We start from the raw sequence: 16,382 nt of genomic DNA on the forward strand, positions 1-16,382 counted from the left end.
TTATCTCCACAAATGAAACTCCACTATTTCTGAATTACAGTGAAAGCCCCCAAAGCAAAGAACATGGTAGCATGCATTTGGCAGCCGTCCTCTTGCCTTAGGAGATTTGTTATTACGTTGCTGGGGAGAACATTTGAAATTTTTTAGGGAGCAGGAAGCATTGGGCCTTGGGATTTTTGCTCTAATGCATTTTTAACTACTAGAGGTAGGGCCAGGTTCATGGGTGCGCGCCCAAGCCCCCGTTGGGGCGCTGCCTTAGCAGATCCACAGGTGTGCTCTGTGAGGACCGTCGTGAAATTCTGAATAATATTTGAACAGGGATTCCACATTTTATTTTGCACTGGGTCCGCCCTGATTGGAGGATTGCTCAGTCCTGCAGTGCTCTCTCTGGCATGCATGGCCACTGGCCATCAGTCCATGCCTGTCCCCTACGGCCACCAGGACAGAATGTCAGTGGCAGCACAGGTCTTATTGTGCCCTGACTCATGATCCGGCTACGCAAAAGGACGGTCCGCTCTGATCCCATTTCTCCTGGGATTTTTTTTTTTTAGTCAATGTTCACCTCTTTGCCCGTATCTTAGATTTACTGTCATCCATCTTAGTTGACTTTCAGCCCAGCACATGCCCAAATATTCTCCATATTTAGAAAAACATGTATCTTTAATTAAACTTTTGTCTCTCCCTGCTTGGAAGCCCATCATTGTACAACCAGGGATCTTCTTTTTTTCATCATGTAAATAATATAAACCCCAGCAGAACATTTGAAAAGTGCCCAAAAATGTTTTTGAAAGATAATCACCCATAATTTTACCAACAAGAGAAAATGCTGTTTAAAAGTATTTTTTCTATGTCTTTTTCTAGGAATTTAACATGGTACAATCATACTCCATAGCGGTTTTCTCAAAGTGTCATCTGAAAGGGGACAAAAGGAAGTCCATGAGCACAAAATTATTTTCTTAATAATATTAAAATATTCATTTCCATTTTAACTTGTTGATATTAATGCAAATGGTGCAATGACAAAGGTGTTTAAAACTGCTGCTTAGCCTGAATTAAGGCAGTGACACCAAACCATACTAGTCGTTCTTGTTTCTTCATATCACAGCATCAGAGAAAAAGAAAAGTCTATTTTTACTTCAGAGTGCCCTTGATGAAGCAGCAGTTATTATTAATTTTATTATATATCAACCCATAAGCATATGTCTCTTAATATTCTGTATGATGAAAGGAGAATTATGCATAAAGGACTCCTGCTGCATACAAAAGTAAGATAATTGTCTAAAGGAAAAGTAATCGGGCCATTGTTTGAGATGTGAACTGAGCCAACTACTTTTTTCATGGAATACCATGACTGACAAACAAACTGTATTTATTCAGACTTGTGTTCTTGGCAAATATTTTCTCAGAAAAGAGCACAATAAGCCTGTAACTTCAAGAATAACAATGGGTGTATTTGTTGCCAATGACAAAATTCAAGTTTTCAAGTCAAAATTAGAATTTTCAAAATCTGTAGCACCATTGTGAGCTTGATAACTCTGCAATAGTGAAGAGTTTTCTTATGACATTGGTGGTGATATTAACAAGTGTGATTTTTTATATTGTATGATTAAAATGGGTGATTAGAAATATATGGCAGATAACTCAAAGAACCACTATTTTCCAAAATCATGCATGGGTAAAAGATTCATTGAAAGTTCAAGACAATCCAACAAATTTTAATGTAATAGTTTGGAAAATTCACTGATATGAGTTCAGCTTCCTAAACTTACAGAAACAACTCCTTGTTTAGTTATGGTGTAGAATCAACAAAAATTATCAGCAATTGTCTTTAAAGGTTACTTAATCATTACTCCCTTTTCCAAATAAAAATTAGTGTGAGGTCAGATATACTTTATATTCTTCAGTCCAAAAACCATATTGCAGCAAATTCAATATAGAAACAAATATGAAAATGTATGTAAACTAGAGTTTGTTGGGTCTTCAATAACTTGTAATTATGCAAATAAAGGCTTCCTGAGATGACAAATATTGAGAAAGTTTGAACGAGTTTGCAGCTCTACAATTTTCTGTGCCTTGACTTGTCATTTAATATCACTTACTGCTTATATTTATTGTATTTGTATTTATTATTAATGATTTAATAACACATCGTTACGTGTTTATTGAGCTCTTCCCAACTAGACTGGTACTATGGTGCATGGGTCTCACTCATTTTCATATTACCAATTTGTAGCACAATCCCTAGCCCTTAAGCTATGTTCTACAAATGTTTACTGAATGAGTAACAACTGGAACAATCAAATACATCAGATTTATTGGGTTCTATTACATCTCAATTCATGCCTTCTGGCTGCTTTGAATTCACCCCAGCGTCCGGAAATAGTAGTTTTCTCTTAGAATATGCATTATTATCAGTGAATTGCTTCCTGAGAAACATCTCAGAATCTGCTAAAAAGAAAGTAGCTTTGGTTGAGTGAGAAAGTTCTTATCTGAAATTCCCGTCACAAATCTAACAATATTGATTTGAGGTATTATCTTGGAAAATAACTATCATACATTTTCTTCATTTAGAAAGTCATATTCTTTGTACATAGCACATGCATATTTTGAATTAAAATGACAATATTTAGAAGAGTCTAATGAACCAATACTTTACTGGTGTATCATAAGAGAAAGAACTACCTATGAAAGATTAGTTCAAGCCTGTGTTATGCAAAAGTGTAAGGGCTAAATTTGCACTTTACTCACAGTGCAGAAATGGTTTGATGAGAAATCAAAGACAAAAAATTAACAAAACAACCATATATAAATACGTTATTTACAAAGGAACAAAGAGCAGACTCCAAATAGAATTCTTGTCAATAACAGTAAGTATGAAATATTTTCCAAGTTCCAGAATCTAATTCAAACTGTCTTTAAAAATTAATGCAAACTAAAGAAAATTCAGACATTCAAAGGCAAAATCTTTATCATATATAGACCCTTGTTAAAAATAATTCAATAAATAGGTCTTAACTAAAAAGGACAAGGTAGAATTAGAAAAGAAACTATGAAAAATAACAAAAAGAAAAACAAGTTGATAAACCTAAATGAGCATTGACTATAAAATAATAACATGAAAAATAAATTTGGGAAATAAATCAAGACAGAACAAAATCTTTGACTAAAATAATGTGAGATGGATAGAAGGAGTAGAGAGGACTCTGAGTGCCTTTTATTGTGTGGAACATTCACAGTAGATATTAACTTTTCACATTGTTAATCAAGTTTAGTGTTAAGTGTGCATTTATAAATTTAAGAGTAACAATTAACAATATCAAACCACACAAATTTAATGATGGTAAAGTAGAAAAAAAGTTAAATCCATAGGATCATTACAATACAAAACACTAAACAAGGGAAGAACAAGCAAAAAGCATGGTAAGCAGCACAAAAATAAGACAGAAGTAAAGTCAGGGCTCCCAATACTCATGATTAAGGTAAACTGATTAAACAAACTTATTAAAGGAGACCCTCCTTTTCAATTACTCAAAAAATCCACCTAATTGCTATTTACAAGCTACTCACCAAAAATAGAATGGCATGAAATTGTTGAAACAATATATGGGAAAAGACAAATATTAAACAAATGAAACATGTGTTTCAGTATTAATATCCTAAAGGGAAGTCATGAAATTATGAGAATACAGTGAACAATATTTTGCCATTAATTTTGAACATTTAGGTGGAATATCCTGAAAATAAAAATAGTCTACAGGGGATTGTGGGAAGATGGCATCAGATTACATAGACAAGGCTAAGCTTTCACAAAAACAACAGAGAAAGAGCCAAAACCTGCCCAGGGGACCTGCATTGGGGGACAGCAGGCCAGGACAGTGCCTTACAACTCACAGGAGGGCGAGGGACAGAGAGAGGAAGACCCCAAAACAACTAACTGTGAATTACAAAACCTCCTGGCCACAGGGAAGGGCTCCCCTCTGCCATCCCCAAGATATTAAGTGAGGGAAGTAAAATCCTTGGCTCATTGCAGCTGACTGAGGGAGAAACAGAGATCGTCCTCTCAGTCAGCTGTTGCAAGGGAAAAGGGAGGGGGACTTGGGGAGTTTTTCTTCAGTAAGTTCAGCCAGCAAAGCCCACTTTGAATCTTGGCTCCGGGCAGATGAAAACAAAGGAAAACTGAGAAAGATACACCTCCATTGAAAGGTGTGTCAATGAGCATCATTTGCTGGTTGGTCTAGAAATTATATGCTCAAAAACTGCTTTTAGAGTTCTCTTTGATCCACCCCTGGGAGAAAGTTGCACTCCATTTGTGAGTTCCTGGCACAATTTTGAGAACTTAAGCTGGTAACTGTAAAGACTCTGAATAACTTGAACCAAAAAGAAGAGCTGTAAAAAATTAATAACAATAGGCAAAAAAAATTAGCCATCTGAGTAAATTCACCAACAAATTCAGATGCCTAGACATCAGCAAAAAGCCATACTAGGAAACATGAAGAGATGGTCCAGCCAGAGATGGTCCAGCCAAGGAAACAAATGAAATATCCTGAAAAGATACAGGATTTAAAACAATGAATCAATGATAATCACAAAATTCTCCTAATAAATTTGAAGAATTGAAAGAAAATATGACTAAGGAGATAAAGGATATTAAGAAGACACTACACAGCATGAAAAACAAATTGAAAGTCTGCAAAGAAAGGTAACAGACATTATGAAGACATGACAGATGAGATTAAAAATACATTAGAGGCACATAAGGGCAGAACTGAATTCCTTAAGAAAGAATTAGTGATTTCAAAGACAGAATATCTGACCTGGAAAAGACAGGAGAATAGAAAAAGAATCAATGAAATGGAAGAGGGACTCAGGGAATTGAATGGCAATGTGAAATGAAAAAATGTAAGCTTTATTGGTGTCTCAGAAGGAAAAGAAAATGGAAAAGGGGCAGAAAGAGTGCTTGAGGAAGTGAGGACTGAAAACTTCCCCACCCTTATGAAATACATTGATATTAATATTCAAGAAGGACAATGCACCCCAAACAGAATAATTCCAGGTAGACCTATCCTAATACACATATTATTCAGAATGACAAATATCAGAGATAAGGAAAAGATTTTGAAAGCAGCAAGAGAAAAACAAAGCATCATATACAAGAGAAATTTGATAAGATTCAGTGCCAGCCTCTCATCAGAAACCATGGAGGAGAGAAGAAAGTGATATAATGTATTTAAGGTGTTGAAAGAAAAAAACTTCCAGCCAATAATTCCATATCCAGCAAAGCTGTCTTTCAGAAATGAAGGGGAATTTAAAGTCTCACAGATTAAAAAAAAAAAAAAATAGTGATAGAATGTTACCAAAAGACCAGAATTACAAGATACTAAAGGGAGTGCTGCAGCATGAAAGGAAAAAACAAGAGAGACTTGGAGAAGAGTGTAGAAATGAACATTATTAGACAGGGTAAATTAAATTATAATAAGATAGACAATAGTATGATATGACAACAGAAAGCCAAAGATCAAAATGGATGAAGTAAGTAATGCCCTTACAGTAATAACATTGAATGTTAATGGCTTAAACTCCCCAACCAAAAGACATAGACTGATTGAATGGATTAAAAAATATGACCCATCTGTAAGTTTTCTACAAGAGACTTGCCTCAAACATAAGGACACAACCAGGTTAAAAGTGAAAGGTTGGAAAAAGATATTCCATGCAAAAAAAGAGCTGGGGTAGCAATACTAATATTGGGTAATATATATTTTAAATGCAAAATTGTTATAAGGAATGAAGAAGGTCATTATATATTAATAAAAAGTACAATTCAACAAGATGAAATAACTATAAAAGTATTTATGCACCTTACCTGAATACCCCATGTTTATTAGGCACACACTGGCAAATCTGAAGGGAGAAATAGATGTCTCTACAATACACTCTCTGTATTGGATAGAACATCTGGACAGAGGGTAAAGAAAGAAATGAGAGCTTGAATAATATGATAATTAAACTAGACTTAACAGACATCTATATAGCATTGCACCAGAAAACAGCAAGATAATATATTCTTTTCAAGTGCTTATGGATTCTTCTCTAAAGTAGATGATATGTTGGGTCACAAAACATGTCTGAATAAATTTAAAAAGAATGAAATTAAATAAAACACTTTATCTTATCATAACAGAATGAAGCTAGAAATAAATAATTGGTGGAATAAGGAAAAATTCATAAATATATCAAGATTAAAAAACACTCTTAATCAGTGAATCAAACAAAAAACTGCAAGAGAATTCAACAAATTTCTTGAAATGAATGAAAATGAGAACACAATGTATCAAAACCCACAGGACACTGCAAAGGCAGTGCTAAGAGGGAAGAGGGAAATGTGTAGCCATCAATGCTTACATTAAAAATGAAGAAAGAACTAAAATTGAAGATCTAACTGCACACCTGGAGGAACTAAAAAGACAAAACAGTGAACTAATCCCATACCAAATCAAAGGAAAGAAATAATAAAGACCAGATCAGAAATAAATGAAACAACAACAAAGTAGAATAAGCAAAACCAAAAGTTGGTTATTTGAGAAGATCAACAAAACTGATAAACCCTTAGCTAGACTGACTAAGAAAAAAAGAGAGAAGACACAAATAAATAAAATCAGAAATGAGAGGGAGGACATTATCACTGACCCTGCAGAAATAAGAGAGAGTATAAGAGGATACTGTGAACAACTATATGCCAAAAAAAAAAAAACAAAAAACAAAAAACACACACAAGAAAATGTAGAGGAAATGGACAAATTCTTAGAAACACATGAACCAGCACTCTCACCCTAGAAGAAATAGAAGACCTCAACAAACAAATCACAAGTGAAGAGATTGAAACAGTCATTAAAAACCTCCCAAAGATGATAAGCCCAGGACCAGATGGCTTCACAGGTGAATTCTACCAGTCATTCAAAGATGAACTAATACTGATCATACTCAGGCTCTTCCAAAAAATTGCACAGGAAAGAATGTTACCAAACTCATTCCCTGAAGTCAACATCACACTAATTCCAAAACCAGATAAAGACACTACAAAAAAAAAAGACAATTACAGACCAATATCTCTAATGAATATTGATGCAGAAATCCTCAACAAAATATTTGCAAATCAAATCCAAAAGCACATTAAAGGAATTATACACCATGATCAAATGGGTTTTATCCCAGTGTGCAAGTGTGGTTCAACACAGGAAAATCAATTAGCATAATAAACCACATTGATAAATTGAGGAAGAAAAATCACATGCTCCTCTCAATTGATGCACACAAAAGAAAGCATTTCAAAAAATATAGCACCCTTTCTTGATAAAAACACTCAAAAGATAGGAGTAGAAGGAAATTTTTTCAAGATGGTAAAGTACATACATGAGAAACTTTTGTGCCATTTCTATAAAGTAATACTTATAATCTCTGATTTCATCTCTGCTTCCTCCATTTATTTAGAAAGAAAATGTAGAGATACTTGATAATCTGTCTTTAAGAGATTTTTGGATTTTTTTTTTATTTTTTCCTCAAATATTTACAGTTGTCTTGCCTCGCCTCATTCAGAAGCCTTTTTCAAATTAGCAGGTCTTTCTGAAGCATTTAGCTAATTCAACTGTTTTTGAAAAAGGGAGTTCTTATATTTCTTCAACTTGCATGATATTAAGGAAATGTTTACTTATGAAAATACAATGGCGCAGGCAGGTCTGTGACTCTTAGGTGAGTCTTGGTACATATACAGCTCAGCTGGTAGGGGCTGAATTACTTGGAGCACAGAACATACCTCCTGGCTCATCACTCCACAAGCTGAGGGCGTCAGTTTCATGGTCATGGAAAAGAGCAAGACAATCGACAAGTCAATTCAGGTAAAGGATCTTCTCTTGCATTTATAAAAACATGCAAAAGATGTAAAGAGGAGTATAAATTGATGAACTTCCAAGATCCAGGAGGAATTTATTCCCAATCAAATGGAAACCATATGTGGGGTCTCTGGGAAAAGTAGTCAGATTCCCACGCGCCCACTGCACGTCTTACCTCATGGCCCTGACCCTGAAAAACAAGCAGCAGCCACTGGGCACCTCTGCTATCTCCAACCTTAAATCGCGTTAATATATTGTGTCAGCCAGGGATAAGGTAATGTGGGAAGAAGTTTTAGGCCTGAGTGCTAGAATTTGGAAGTGGTTTGAAGAAACTGTGGAAGCACAGAACTTGGTGTTGCAGCTTTTGATTTGCAGTTTATACAAAGGGGAGCTCTCCAAGTTACTAAAAACAATATAAAAGTAAATCACTTGCCACATGGTCAAACTAAGAGCTGGCAGAAATCAAAGTTTCCTCTTCAGCTCAGCAAATGCAATTTTGAAAAATGTCTGATAGATGCAGTTGCTTAGGAGCTCTATGTATCTTCACACCTGCCAGCATAATTCCAAGAAGATGCTGAAAAGAACCAGGCTTAGGTACTGGAAACAAGGAGCAGCTGTCCACTCCACCAATGAGCAAACGTCTGACATCTACAGAGCACTGTGCTAAGGGGAAATAAGCAGAGGAAGAAAACTAATTACCAACACAGGGTCTAGTAAGAAGCATATGGTTGAATAATGTTTCCCAAAGCAACTAAGAGTTTATGTAAGTGAATTTTTTTTTTAAATTCTGGTTTAAATGTTAAAAACGATTTCTGTATTTTTTGGTACTTTGAATATAGTTTTTTGGTACTTTGAATATTTTTTGGTACTTTGAATATAGTTAATCTTTGTGCATCTACAATAGATTAATATTTGCTGATAAATCTTCATGGATGGGTATTCTGAAACACAATTTAGAAAATAGTCTTGTAGAAGTGACTGTACTGCTACGGAATATGTGCAACATCCATTAAAATTACTAAATCAAGATATAGAAAATGAACATTATAAACTATTTTATATATGTATACTTCCATTTGGTAAGAAAGTATGATGATATTTTATGTACTCAATCTATCTGAGAGAAATACAGATAAATGAACAATCTGAGTGCAGTATTAAGAATTCTAGGGAAGGTGGACCTATGAATTGTTGTAGCCAAAGAAGGTTATTCCACTCAACCTTACAAAAAGAAGGATTTTTGAAAGAAGAAGGCTCTGCCTGAGACATGAGCCTCAAATTGGAGATATTTGCTAAGAGAATATAGTGAGAAGAGAGTGGCTTCAGGCCTGGGAAGATTGCGTTTTGCATTCCAGATAGATGAAACACATGGCCATTATCAATAGCCATGAAAGAATGAAGCTCGTTCAAACACTGAGCGTATTTGAGCGTGGTTGGAATTTAGAGTATGAGGTCGGCAGTAGCCAGACTGCTGGAGAGTAAGAATTGTACTATCAGGAAAGTCCTTATAAGATATGTAAGGCATGTGAATTTATCCTAAGAGGAACCAAGCAAGTGTTTTACACAATTTAGTGACACATCCCATTTTTGTTTAAACGTCCATGCCTCACTATGTAAATGGGATAAAACGTGACAAGAAATCTGGAAAAGTAAATGAGGTGATAATAGTCTAAAAATATGGTGATAACGAGAAAGATGAGATGGATTTGGTAGATCAGAGAGATAAAGAATAGCAGGTTCAGGATGGATTGGTTTCAGGAAAAAGGAAGAATGAGAATAACAATTGGGTTTCTAAGAGGCTTAGAAACTAGATGAATCCACCAAATGGCATGGGGAACCCAGAAAGAGATAGAGTTTGGGGTAGAACAGAGCATTAGGCTAAGGATGTGTTGGACCCATTTAGATCATGTTAGATTTGAGAAGCCTTTGGAAACTCAAAGTAGAGTAGTTTAGTAGCTGGTAAGAGGAACTGGGCTGAGATGCAGATTAGGCTGTTTGTTTTATTAGTGCATTTATATTCTTTCAGGCATTTAAGAAACTATTTCCTTGCAATAAGAATCATTCTAAGGCATTTTACATAAATCACCTTATGAAACCACAAAAAATGTCTTAGAATTATAATAAATGCCTTAAAAATAAGTTAAAGGAAAATGACAAAAACCAGCTTAAAAATATAGAAGCAAACATCTTAAGTATAAGATCTGACTGCATAAACTTTAGAAGACTTCTATGTCAAAATTATCCTCAAATAATATATAATAACAGCTAAACTACTTGCAATACTTGGAAAAGTATCAATATGCTTTATGTTTAAAGAGCAAATATTGGTCAAATGATCAGAAAAAAAATAAGCAAAGAAAAAATGTAGATGAGTAGGGCATAAGCCACCTACAACAAAACTGTAAGATTAGAGAGTACATTTGAAAAGATTTCTTTCCAGTATTAGAAAGCTCTGGAACAGCCTATTGCTGGAGAATTGTACAATATTGTAACCTGGAGGGATGGGGAGGAGGAAGGGGAAATTTCAGATGTCCCTAAAGGTTGTTTTCATGAGACCTGAAGTTTCACTAAGAAGCCTTCTCTACTCCTCCACCAACAACCAATATTACTTCAGGTCTAGTCAGAAAGAAAGGGTTGACAACCACATTGGACAGAAACAAACAAGGAGAATTATCACAAAGGACATAAGAACAGAGTACTGGAAGAAAATATAATGACAGAATAATAATAACCAGTCATAAAACAAACATATCTATATATTTTAAAAGATAGACCAAACAAAAGTCAGAAGCTATTAAGGCTTCAAATCACAGCGACGGACACCTCACCACAAGGGAAAGAAATTAAAGAATGTAAAAGAGAACACCCTGCATCTACAAAGAAGCCCTGCTGTCCCTGAAACTAGATATTTTTAATATAATTATAGAGAGAAAGTAAACAAAGATAAAGTTCCATAACGTCAACTGCCCTACATTCCAAAAACCCATTCTCCTCACAACACTAAGGCAACCAAAAGGCCAAACAAACCACACACAAAAAAGCCCAAACAAACATCCCAATCCAGGCTGTGATCTCAAACCCTATAATAAAGAGTACAAAAGTGCCTGGCTAAACAGGATGAAAAGAGAAGTCACAAGACAAAGAAAATCCCTTCCTGGTGATATGGGAAGTGAAGAGAAAACTTAAGGAGTCAACAAATGGTTAGAAAAAAAAAATACATGGAAAAAATGACATGTGATCAATGAAAAATATTCAAACAAAATTGATCCCCTGAATTTGTGTGTATGGTTGTGCTTGTGTGTGTGTATGTGTGAGAGAAAGAGGAGAATGGTGACAAAAGAAAATACTTGTGAAAAAGGTAAGAAGAAAAATCCACCTGGCAGAAAGAAAAAAGTAAATCTTATCTCCCAAAAATCTGCAGGTTTCAAAGAAATACATTAACTCTATGGGAAAAAAAATCAATCAGAAATACATCAGTGAGACAGTGAACTACACTGATCTATCCATGTGTGGACATATACAAAGACAAAGATGGCTTAAGTTCATCAGGATTTTAACTAAAACTTTCCTGGATGATGAGACTATAAATGCTCGCCATTGTTTTTTGTTGTTGTTGTTATATTATTTCACACTTTGTGAATTTTCTGCAGTTAATCCATTAAGATAGCGATTAAACAAACACTGGCTGATAGCTTCCATGGCCCAGCACTGTGCTTGCTGGCCCTGGTAGGGACAGCAGTACACTCACCAATGACGGACCCGCCCCACAGTCCAGAGCACGCGACACCCAACACCGGGGCTCAGGAAACTACAAAGCAGCGAGCTGAAGAGCGTCCCCCAATGACATCAGGGCACAATCCCTGGACCCTGAACATGTTTCCTTATTTGGAAAAGAATCCTGAAATGTGGCTAAATTAAAGACCTTTATCCTGAGGAGATTATCCTGGATTTTCCTGTGGGCTCTGAATGAAGGAGGAGGGAGATTAGACACAGACGGAGAGGCAAAGGGCTGGCTAAACCTCCAGAGCATGGAACGCTGGCAGCGGCACTAGCTGGGCAAGCAGGCCATGTTCTGCTGAGACTCTAGGGGAGCCCACCTGCCCACACCCCTTCTGGCTGCCAGAGCTGAGAGAGCAGAGATCTGGGTGGCTTTAAACTGCCAAATTTGTTACAGTGGCACAGGAAGCTCAGACACAGCATGATTGTTTAGACTGTCTATGATCATTTGGTAGGAAAAATATAACACACAAGAGCGCTTAGGAATTGACTGGCGGGTGATGACCCAGCACAGAATGGTTTGTGTAGAGGGATGGAGACTGAAGTTGCATGGCCCTGGGCTGACAAAGTGAGTGGGAGTTAGGCAATGGAGAGAGCAGATGCGAATTTCTTAATATCTGCTGTGTTAGATGCGGAACTTTGGAAATGGGAAAGTAGGGCGTATCTGCAAGGTAATGTGGATGGGGGAAGAACATTATATTATACAGACCATGTGAGAGCAGTACTGATGGTTAGAATGGGGAAGGGGGACTATGGGAGGATCTACAATGGGAGAGGGAGTACCTGGCAGCATAAGGTCCCAGACACTGGAGCTTTCCTCTACTCGCCTGAGTTCCCAGAATTCCTCATTTTTTTAAAATTCATTTTTTAAAAATATTACATTCAAGAAATATAAGGTCCCCACGCACCCCCAACTCCCCCCACAGCAACACTCTCCACCATCATCATGACACATCCATTGCATTTGGTGAATATATCTCTGAGCATCGCTGCACCTCATGGTCAATGGTCCACACCATAGCCCACACTCCCACATTCCATCCAGGGGACCCTGGGAGGACCTACAATGTCCGGTAACTGTCCCTGCAGCACCACCCAGGACAACTCCAAGTCCCGAAAACGCCTCCACATCTCATCTCTTCCTCACATTCCCCACACCCAGCAGCCACCATGGCCACTTTTTCCACACCAATGCCACATTTTCTTCGATTACTAACCACAATAGTTCATGAATAGAACATCACTAAGTCCACTCTAATCCTACTGTATTCCTCCTTCCTGTGGACCTTGGATTGGTCCATTCCACATCTATGTCAAGAGGGGGCTTAGATTCCACATGGATGCTGGATGCAATCCTCCTGCTTGCAGTTGTAGGCACTCTTGACTCCATGGTGTAGTGGTTGACATTCTTCACCTCCATGTTAGCTGAGTGGGGTAAGTGCAGTAAACCAGAGTGTAGGAGTTGAAGTCTGTTGAGGCTCAGGGCCTGGCTATCATATGGTCAGTCCAGAGATTCAGATGCCCTAGATATATCTTAAACCCCATTGAAACACACTGCTCTAATTTCTTGGGTTCATTTTTATTGCCATTTTAAATCACCCACAAGTCGTTCTTAGTGATTTGCCATTTGGGCCAGAGAATAACTCGACAGTCGCCATGTGGTTCTGTTTACCTGCTAATGCCTCTCATGGTGACACAGCCCTTACCCGTGACAGTTCCACAGCCCACAGGGGAAGCCTGCGGCTCTAAATGAAAGAGCTAATCTCATATCCAGTCACATTGTCCATAGGTGCAAAATGCAAAATTATTTTGAATCAAGCATATATTCTCAATTTATCAAAAGACAGAAAAATGAGAAAATGGGGGGAGAGGGTAATAACGTGGATATTTTCTAAGTATTTTTTAATATAATTTCCTTTTTTATTAAATACTTCTTTTTATTTTTAAATAAACTTTAGAGCACGTAAATGTGACATTAAAAATATAAGGAATTCCCGTATGCCCTGCTACCTCCCGCTACCACACATTTCCACATCAGCAACATCCCTCATTGGTGTGGTACAATAACTAAAATTGATAAACACATATTGAAGCATTGCTACTAACCATGGATCATAGTTTACATTGTAATTTACACTCCGTCCCACACAATTTTGCAGGTTGTGACAAAATATACAATGGCCTGTATCTATCACCGCAATGTCATGCAGGACAACTCCGTGTCCCAAAAATGCCCCCAAATTACACTTATTCTTTCCTCTCCCATCCCTCAGAACCTCTGGTGGCCACTGCCTTTACATCAATGATAAGAGATCTTCCATTGCTAGAATAAGAAGTCTAAAGAAGAATAATAATTAGTCTACTTTAGTCCATTGTTCATTTCCCAGTCCTGAGGATTTGTGGGTTATATTCACAACATCTCTCATTGAGCGGGAAACTTTGCTGTACAAATACATACTTGAATTCCTGTTTTTAACATTTTGGGGTATATGTCTGGAAGTGAAATTGTAGGTTTAAAAGGTAATTTTTAATTTAATAATCTGAGGACCTGCACATCTGCTTTTCAAAAAGGCTTGATTATTTATCCATCCCAACATCTCAACAGAGAATCAATAAAGAAACAAAGACTTGGAACAATATATTAGAGGAGCTGGACACAATGAGCATATGCAGAACATTACACCCCAGTACAGCAGAATATACATTCTTCTCAAGTGTGCATGGATCATTCCCCAAGATAGACCACAGAGAAAGTCTCAATGAATTCAGAAAGACTGAAATCATACAAAATAATTTCTCTGACCACAGCGGAATGAAGCTGGAAATCTGCAAGTATTTTTTAACAAATGGTGTCAAGGTAAAAAAGGCCTCTTAAAAATTATTTCTATTATACTTGCAACTTCTTAGGAAAAATGTTGGTTTTGAGACTTAAAACCAGTTCCTGATAAATTCTCAAAGTAAAGCTTGAAATTGTAAGGTATCTTCTTTCCCATTGTGACTCATTTTATGACAACAGCCTGGGAAAGTGTTCATTGTCTGGAGAGGCACGATGATGGGGTTTTGAGCCAGATTGTTGACATATCAATAAACATTCACAATAAACATTTTCTCCTCTGGATGGTACAATTTGAACCCCCATTGGTTAAATCCAGTCTCAGCTATTCTCCAAGAATGCCAGACTCAGACCACGGCTGTGGGCATGCGTGACACGTTACCCCGGGGACTGAGTCACGGACACGTGTGCACTCTGCTGTGGCCCAAGAGCAAAACGAGTGGTGCGGAAACAAACAAGCAGAGCTCAAAAAGCCCGCTCTGCGTCTACTGGATTTGGGTGCTCTGTTTACCGATGAAAAGAGCTATTTCCTTCCACAACTGTATTTCCTCCATTTCCTGTAGGATTTCATTCTACTCAAGCCTGTTTTTTGGCTATAAATCTCCACAAAGTATACATTACAGAGATAACGGGGAGGGTGAGGACGGAAAGAAGGAAGAGAGGAAGGAGAGAGGGAAGGGGGAAGGTGGGAGAGATAAAATAACAACGAAACTAGACTTTCCTTCACAGAAAATCTTGTGTTCAAGCACTGTTCATTGCAAGTTTCTTCTTTAAATAATGCTCTCAGTAAATGTGCAATTCGTTCTGCAGAAACCAGAGAGTAATTTCTGTTTTTGTGGTTAAACCAGCCATTGTGAGCTCTTTAAATAAACCATGAGGGCGTCCTAGCCAAGCTTCAAACGTCTGGGTCGTGCTTAAACATTAAACAGGGTTTTGGCTGTGGTTTGTGGGCTCTTGCAAAGTAAACCTCATGGAAAAAGCTCACATCTAAAGCTCAGCTGAGATCCTTGGGGACAAAATGAATTACACTTGCCACGCTGCATGAAGAAACTCTTCTTGATTCATCCCGTTAAGTGAACATGAAGACATTCAATATACCTAAGTCTCTTGAAGTGGTTTCTGCTGTCATCAACCCAGTGACAGGAGCCAAAATCTTTCTGGAAGGTTCTCTCCTGGCCTGAAAGATGCTTCCCGATGGGACACCCTTCCCCTCCAGCCTCCTGTCTGCCGACTCTCCCCTCTGCACCTCCCATCTCAGGTCACACTGACCTTTGACCAGGACCCACCTTTCTTTCCCCACCACCTCTGCTTCACCTGTCTCCTCTGCCTGGAGGGAGCACATCTGGCTTTTCCTCACCCGTCAGATCGCCACTTATACATTTTTCCTGCAAAGGAGTGGTCCTTAACCACCCAACAGAAATTAGACCTACCTATTTGTTTCAAAGAATTGCCACGAGTCACAACTCTTCTACTTATTTGCTTGCCCATCGCTTATTGTATGTTTCCCTCTCTAAAATATCAGCTTGATCATAAGACATTTTGATTGTCCGGTTTACTACTTTATTTCCAGCACATAGCACAATGTTTGGTCAACAGTGGTGCCCAATAAATACCTCCGGAATGATGGAAAAATTGTCCCCACATGAATCACACCTAACCATCCGTCTGCGGCTGTTTGACCAGCCCGTAAGATGTGAGCGATCTGATGAGAGCCTCTACACTGTTCTGCTGACAGACAGCTCACAGGTGCAAGGGCAACAGAGGGTAATGGAAGAGTTTATATCACTGGCTTGGTGAACTGGTGGGAAAATGTCAGGCCTTTCTCTGGATTTCACCATCAATGGAGAATGCGTGACGGGAAAGGGCCTACATTCCTCTAGTACCCG

The sequence above is a fragment of the Dasypus novemcinctus genome, chromosome 29 (assembly GCF_030445035.2).
Source record: "Dasypus novemcinctus isolate mDasNov1 chromosome 29, mDasNov1.1.hap2, whole genome shotgun sequence".
NCBI classification, from domain to species: domain Eukaryota; kingdom Metazoa; phylum Chordata; class Mammalia; order Cingulata; family Dasypodidae; genus Dasypus; species Dasypus novemcinctus.